The following is a 6459-nucleotide window of genomic DNA, read 5'->3' on the forward strand; positions in this document are numbered from 1 at the left end:
TGTGTGTGTGTGTGTGTGTGTGTGTGTGTGTGTGTGTGTGTGTGTGTCTGTTTGCGTGTACCAGCCAGCATGCAACATTTCATCACAACACAATTTAGATTTTTTTTCCCAGTGTCTTGCAACATATGGCAACGTGTATATTTATGTACTTTGTTAAACATGTTACCCAATTGAAACAGTTGTTTCATACACATGTCATACACTTATTTGTTTTGTGACTTTGCACGGGGTAACTTGTATCTTAATTTAAATCTATTTTAATTTAAAAAATATCCTTCTCTTCTACACACACACATCACACACATTACACACACACACGCATCACACACACGCATCACACACACACACACACACACACACACACACACACACACACACACAGTCTTAACTATTTTTTTTCTTGACACATAAAGGCCTTTTTGCACTTCAAGGTAACCTTTGAAAAGCTTAACATAAAATTAAATTGTGTAAATAAATATTTTCAGTTCGCAATCCCACCAAAAAAGAAAACTCAACACAAAGGAACGCCAATCTGAAATTTTATAAATACGATATTTCAAAAACGAAGGGTCATAACTTTGTTTGAAGCTTTTCAGAGCTGCGACCAAAATTGTGATTCAATTGCGCAGATTTAATCGGAGGGAGTATGTATTTTCTTCTTTGTGGCATAGGCTACGATTAAAAAGTTCCATAATCCAATTTAAAATCAATTATATCAATCTAACCTTCATCTCGCAGCGCTCTGCTTTGACTAAATCCAATTTCATAGAGGCCTAATCTGGTTAATTCATTGCAGAACTTCATGATGTAATCTTCGGTCAATCTGTTTTGTGTTGGCAAGGGTTGGACGCATTCCGTCCCACCCGACACATTTAGCATTTAGACTAATCATTTACTTCATTCACGTTGTCTCTCGCTCTCTCGCTCTCTCGTGTCACTGACTGTCTCCTGTAGAGTTTTCACTTGCAAAAATTACGGTTATTTTAAAAGCAACGAGCAATGAGAAATGTAATTGTTTGCTATGACCGGTGTTTTTGTTTTCTAATTGAGAATGTATGGCGCGTCCTCACCAGATTTCAGGCAGATGACAAATATTGATCCAGTTTGAATATTGATCTGACAGTTTATTCTCTCGACTGTCACAGTCAGTTAATTAAGGTGGTGACCAAGTTGTTACATTTACTATTGTGCAACATTTCACCTCAGGCATGTGTGTCTCTGTTCAACATTTACCTGAATTATGACAAATGATTGCATCGTTTTGCATATTTTCATTTGTCTTTAGGGAACTGGTACAAATTTGAACTAACTGTCAAATATTTGCTTTCCCTCTTTCCAGTCATGGGTCACTTTGTTTGACATATATATATATATTTTTTTTACATATTAGTGAACCTCACAGCACCTGCTGTACAGTCAGCAAATACTCCAAACGGAACCTGCTGATATTACTTGTCACAGACTAAGCTTTAAATTCCTTAATTTCCTTGTCCGAGCTGAAGCTGCGTTCAAGTGTCTCCAGGGTGCATCTGTTGTTGCCTAAAGCTTAATGACTGCTTTATTGTGAATCACCGCTGACCTGTCAGCAGAAACTTTGATGTGTCAAACAACATCTTAAATTCAGATATTTGCAAATGCTGACAAATGTTCGATGCTCAGTTAATGCTGCGCTGAAGTGGCTATTAGAGCAAGGGCTGAAACGCTGGGCTGCCATCTGGGCCTGAATCCCGTCCTACCTGTTCTTTCACATGATACACACTGTCTCCTGCTTGCTGAGCTGTGGCCTCAATGACCCGAGAGGCACAAATACCAGATTAAGGAAGGACTGGACCTACAGGTATTTTTTTTTGTTTGTTTCTTTTAGATAGTATCAAGGAGATCAAATGCAATGCCGAAACTGGACTTTGAACAGATCAGCAAACAAAAAAAGCAATTGCCTTATTTTTTCTATCTAACTGTTCTCTCTCTACGGCAACAATGTGTTCTCGAGTGTGTGTGCACAGATGCACTTGTATTTGCATAAAACGCCTAAGCCATGTTTACCATATATCTTAATAATGACACCACTCCTCTAGCTATGATGGACGGAAGGATTTGATCTACCTATCATTTAATGGCTGGAGGCTGCATGTCTTCAGGCCAGGATCACACCTCAGGCTGGAGGATCTGAGAAGCGTGGGGGGTAAACCAAACCGTAATTTGATAAAGTCAACACGTATTGATGGCTTTGCATATGTATGTACAGCGTCAGAGAACGTTTAAGAAAAGAGTGGACCTTATTGTTTAATATTTTTAATATGACCTCGTCAGTAGGTTGGTCTCGAGGGCAGTGTCAGCTGCCAAGACTAGTCACATGGTATGTCCTTACACCATTAATAATAAGATGCGGGGTGCCGGCGTGTATCAACCACATGTCAGATCAGGGGTTATTCGCTGTAACTAAACACGGCCTCGTCCCCTGCAGCCATGAGCTTATAGGTCACACTCTACTTGGAAGTGCGGAGAACCTGAATATCAGCATATTTCTGGATAGGCTTTTCGTTGAAGACTATGTTCTGGAGATCTACTTGCCATGCCAGATGTCAAGAGGGACGTATAAGTGACTGTAACTGCAATGAATGCACCAAGGAAAGCAGGCACACACAAATAGCATACACTGTAAAACCGTACTTATCACAATCAAAATGCACGACCACATATACTGTTTCCACACTAACAAATCACATATATCAGGCTATCCTGTCTCAGTTGAATTTGACCATCAGATTACAGCTCATCCGTTGTTTTCTTGAGACTCAACATCCCCTCTCTGCTTTTTTTTAGGCTCTTTAAGTCAGTGATTCAGTTTGGAGTCACATAAATGGCAGAGAAACCTTTGGAATATCGTTATGAATTATTCACACTTTAACGTGGAACGAGTGGTGTTTAGTATCACAGGCCCCCCTTTGTTCAGAGACTGGTATTTCTTTAATATCAGAATTATTACAGATAATTGTTTTCTGGATCTAGCCGTGGAAATGCCTCGCGATAACTGTTTACTCTTAGAATTGGCATGCTACTTGTGAAACAGTTAATGTTTTCGTCTTTATTCGCACCATATGGCTGTCAAACGCTGGGGAAGAAACCCACTGTACGCACTGCAACGCCACAGTAAATATTCACACACATTGTGGTAACCGGATGGTAATCTCACCGGAGATGATTGGTGAGCTATGTGTTATTTACTGTGTGCCAATGCAGTTTGTTCTCAGATTGTCTTTCTATATATCAATATTATTGAACACATTCAACCAATTTTGCAATGCTTCTTTTATATTATATTTATTATTATATGTCTTAAAATTGTTTGGCAGATTAGATTTATATCCCAAATGTCACGCCTCATAGCTTGCAAGTCATTTATAGCGATTTAGTGACAAGTCACAGTCAGCTGCAGAGCCGTATTTTGCTCACTTTCAAACTGATAATCTAAGATTTATGATAAGAAATGAGACTGCTACAGATTAAATGGTGATAAGATATTGAAACACACGGGCCTGGCCTTACACAACACACACTGTTGCAGCTCTCATTGGCAATCGCAGCCGAGAAAAAGGGATAGGCTAAGCGAGGCCGCTTGTTGTTTGAATTTTTGATTGCAACCATCTGCAATGTTGCTGGTGTCATTTATTATCAATGACAGCGTGAATCTTTCCCGACTTTCCCTGTGGGGTTTATAGGTGTGAGTGCTTGTGTGAATGAGTGTGTGTGTGTGTGTGTGTGTGTGCGTGCACATGCATTTTAAGCTTAGCAAATGGAAAGGGAAAACAAAGAAAGGGATACAGGTCTGAACCCATACAGTATAGTGGACTGTCATATGAGCGCCCCTGGCCTTCCTCTGCCTCTACCAGCAGAACACAGTGTGCAGCTTGTATTAAAATGTTGTGTAAGGTCAGGACTAGAGCGTCAACCCAAAACAGTTTCATGGTTTCTGTTTAATGCCGCTTTGAAGAATCTCATCAAATTCACATCATTGAATAATAACAAATGTTTCAGATTCCAGCAAAAATACATTTTCTCAGTTTCCTTATTCAACTTCACCTTCTCGTCAGGCAACAATTAAAACAACAAAAACACATTTATAAGAGCATATGAGGACGAACACAATAATTAGGATAAGTGAAACTAATAAGGGCAATTAATATCAAAGGCCATGAGGCAAACCTCATATACTTGCACTTGGCATGTTTTACCTACCTTGCAGGATTCACCTGGCCACTAGTGTGAATAGGTGTCACATTGTCACACACCCAAATATTGTAATATTTGCAATTTAAAAAATGTCAGCTGCAAATTAAATAATTCCTCTCCTCTGACAACACACTTTCTTCATTAAGTGCTTTTTTGGCCGGACATTTGGAAATATTTTTTCGACCTTTTACACAACAGGAAATATTGGTGAAAGAGGCCCATTGTCTTCAGCTGTTTGTCCCATCTGGTCCATATTGTGCAGTGTGCAGCGGCAGTGGAGTGGTTGACTCTCTCCCCATCAAACTGATAGGGGGTGCTCTAAGGCTGCCTGACTTAACTCACACTTGATAAGGCAGAGTAGCAGGACTGTCATTGACTATAGCTCTGTGTGTGTGTGTGTGTGTGTGTGTGTGTGTGCAAGACAGAGAGAACAAGAAAGAGAAATAAAGTATGTGTTGTGTCATGTTAGACAGCTGGGTTTCATTGCGATCATCACGCCTTCCCAACGACGGCATGTTGGACAGTGCGTCTGCTCTGCTCTCTTAACTATCTCACATAGCAGTTTATACAGAGAGAATTAGACACTGTCTATTACCATGATAGGCTACATTAGTGTGTTATTCTTCTCGCATGTGTGTTTTCCATTTCAGTGTGTTTGTGTCCATGGTTGATTTATTAAATTTTTTTCTGCAAGCATTCCATGTTCAGTTCCTTCTTGCACCTGTTTCTTTTTTCTCACACAGGTGAGCCTCGGGATAGACGAGTGAGCGGGTTTCAGAGACGGGTGCGGTTTTTAGAAGGTGTCCGACTGATATTCCAGCGGCATGGTGACTGTGCCAACGCCTACTAATTTACTGCCTTCTGCCCCCAGGCCATGTCACTCAACCACATGTTAACAAACAGGCTCTCCTCTCTCGTCTCTCGCAGCGATAAAGTCAAGTTCAACTGCCCATGTCTGTCACCTTGTTGACTTGGCGTCGTCTTCTAACTCATTTAGAACACACAAGGATGTGGGTCTTTAGCATCAGAAATAAGAGTGTGCCATATTGTTAGCTGAGATCTCCTGCATAGTCCTACTTATATGCGTTGCACATATGCACACACGCATGCCTGCGCACAGTTACTCGGCTTGTGTGAACACTCTGGAACGTTGCTTCATGTGAATCATGGTCACAAGCTGTGAACTGTAGGTAAATATGTGTTTGTGTTCCTTCTTTGCCGCCAAAGATTATGAGATGGAAATTATTTGGCAGGCATCCAGGAACCCATCTCCATTTAGAGAAAAGATATTTGGCATCGGATCATCACTCCAGGCGAAGTGAGGGGACTGGAACGTGTGTGTGTGGGGGGGTAGGTGGTTGATTGATTGATTGATATAGTCGCAAAGACATATTTGAAATATAAAAAATTGGGAGAAAAAAATGTGTGTAATATTCAGCCGGAACAGTGACAGAGTTTAACGGTTATGACTGGGAATTTAGAGGAGCAACGCCTCCCTGGCAGTTTGAGATTTGAGGTTGATAAGAGAGTTTAGGATGTCTGCTTGATAACTACACTGATACACAGGTACACACAAACCAGCACACACACTCTTTGTCTAATCTTTGCAATTATTAGGGTGTCATGTTTGGAGAAAGAGAGAAAAGGGAGGCAGAGGGGAGGGGCGGGGATGCAGGTGCTAGAAGTAGAAGAGCAGCAGAGACAGGCAGGCAAAATGGCTATGTTCCTCTCCCAGGCACCAGCACCTCTCCCTGGGTACCCACTCACTCAGACGCCCTAGAGTCTCTGGAGCTTCAGGTTTCCTCCGGGCTTTTTAGAAGAGGACACATTTTTTATACTGGTAGATCGGGGTAGTGTTTAAAAAATGGAGGTTGTCCATGAGGGATTTAGGTTAAGCTGAGGGACTCAGTCTACGCCATAGGGGAGGTAGGCGGGAGTGAATGTGCAATGGTTATTAATGACTGTGTCAGATCTGTGAAGAATGAGATTTACTTTCTTAACAGGGTTTTGGCTTTATAGATTTTCTGTCTGTGGAGAATACTGTGCTCCAACTCACCTGTGTGCTGCTCCATTCATGTGCACACACCCAGACATGTTTCTTTTTTCTATCATTTTTCTTTTCTCTGTCGTATTCTGTGATCACATAAGCACACACACACACACACACACGCACATACATGCACACACACACACACACACACACACACACACACACACACACACACACAC

The 6459-nt window shown here is 41.3% G+C and overlaps 1 protein-coding gene across 3 annotated transcripts in view; it reads left to right on the forward strand.

Moving 5' to 3' along the window:
- The window catches only part of bcl11bb (BCL11 transcription factor B b), a 28789-nt gene that overhangs the window by 1087 nt on the left and 21243 nt on the right, over nt 1-6459 (forward strand). The window lies entirely within an intron of this gene.

The sequence above is a fragment of the Anarrhichthys ocellatus genome, unplaced genomic scaffold (assembly GCF_004355925.1).
Source record: "Anarrhichthys ocellatus isolate YVR2014 unplaced genomic scaffold, GSC_Weel_1.0 scaffold66, whole genome shotgun sequence".
Taxonomy (NCBI): Eukaryota; Metazoa; Chordata; class Actinopteri; order Perciformes; family Anarhichadidae; genus Anarrhichthys; species Anarrhichthys ocellatus.